General features: G+C 38.5%; 1 long non-coding RNA gene across 1 annotated transcript in view; it reads right to left on the reverse strand.

Annotated features, from left to right (window-relative positions):
- Positions 1-1,324, reverse strand: part of LOC103592851 — a 2,078-nt gene extending 754 nt beyond the window's left edge. Inside the window, exon 1 of the long non-coding RNA XR_550691.1 lies at positions 4-1,324. This is a non-coding gene — a long non-coding RNA (uncharacterized LOC103592851). The remainder of the gene's footprint in view (positions 1-3) is intronic.
- Positions 1,325-1,388: the final 64 nt, after the last annotated feature.

Below are 1,388 nucleotides of genomic sequence, written 5' to 3' on the forward strand. Positions count from 1 at the left end.
TGCCTAATTTCAGCACTTTTTACATTAGACTTTTCAGTGGCAAGTCAAGGAGTAGACGGAAGATGGGCACGGAGGAAAGGTTCTTTGGAGAAGTTCAGCATAATGGCCAAAACTTCATTCTTGCATTCCACCATGCATGCATCTTGGAATTATGTTCTTGGAACCCTACTTAAGAAAACAAACTTCCCAGGTAGCACATAGCTGGTTCCCATCTTTCTAGCATTTCTGCCTCTGGCCGATGTGACACCATACTTTTCCAGCAGTTGGTATCAGCTCTGGAAAGGGTCTGATATCAAGCACAGTTATACCTCAGCCATCAAACAGGGCCTCCTAGATAGCAAGATTTGAGTGGTCTGCCCTTCCTAACAGATGCCTCTCCACCACCCTGACTCCACCAAAATGAAATAAAGACCCATCCTGAGTTGACCACTTCCTCTGAGCTTCACCGGGCACCCATCAAGAGTGTTGGTGGGTGATGGGCTCAAGGCACAGCCCACTTGACTGAGCGATGTTTGTGCTCGGGCTTGATCTACACTGGCAAATCTGCAAGGATATTTCTAGACATCTCAAGTGATTGACTCCTCTGAGAAGATGATACTTTAAAAAATATATATATACATGTCTATTTAAATTTTTTTTAAGCCACGACTGAAAAAAATTCTTTGCCACTGGGTAGAATTAAATATGGCAAGAAACCCAATGAGATTTTATTAGTACCATTATTGTTTTCTTTGGTGCCATGTATTATATTGGTAAAATGACAAAAAAAGGAAAAAAAAATAATTGTAAAAGGCAAATATTTTGTACAAAAATACAAAGTTTTAAAAGCTCTTTAAGTATATTTCATATTATTGCTAGGAGTTGGCCTATATATCTGTATGTCTGCATATTTCTCCTACATTTGTGATTTTAGAAATGTAAGGTACTGTTTACACAGTATATGTTTAAGTTCTTCCTATAGCTCAACAACCAATGATAGTCTTTTTCAGATGGGAGCATTCCAAACTTTGGAAGATATAATCTGCATAATTATATGGTTACTGGCTGAGAAACTTATGTGATTCAGTCCATTTGCACACTGAAAATCAACATATCGCACTGGGGGAACATTTTAGTTCCCAAGTCCTTGGGTAACAGCGAATGGTAAAAAAACACTAGCTGTCAATTTTTTTCAGTAACTGGTTATCAGTGCTTTCCCCCGCTCAATCTGGTGAGAAGGTGATGCGATCAGAAAGGAGTATCCTTTGCCTTTGAGAGGTGCCTTTAAATTTGCTCGTTACTACATCACAGTCCATTACAATGCGGATGATAGTACTGAAAGAGAGAAAAAGGATGGGCGTTAGTTTTTCTTATAAAGTTAATGTACAATTCAGAAAAAGGAATATATA

The sequence above is a fragment of the Galeopterus variegatus genome, unplaced genomic scaffold (assembly GCF_000696425.1).
Source record: "Galeopterus variegatus unplaced genomic scaffold, G_variegatus-3.0.2 Scaffold1225, whole genome shotgun sequence".
In the NCBI taxonomy this organism is placed as follows: domain Eukaryota; kingdom Metazoa; phylum Chordata; class Mammalia; order Dermoptera; family Cynocephalidae; genus Galeopterus; species Galeopterus variegatus.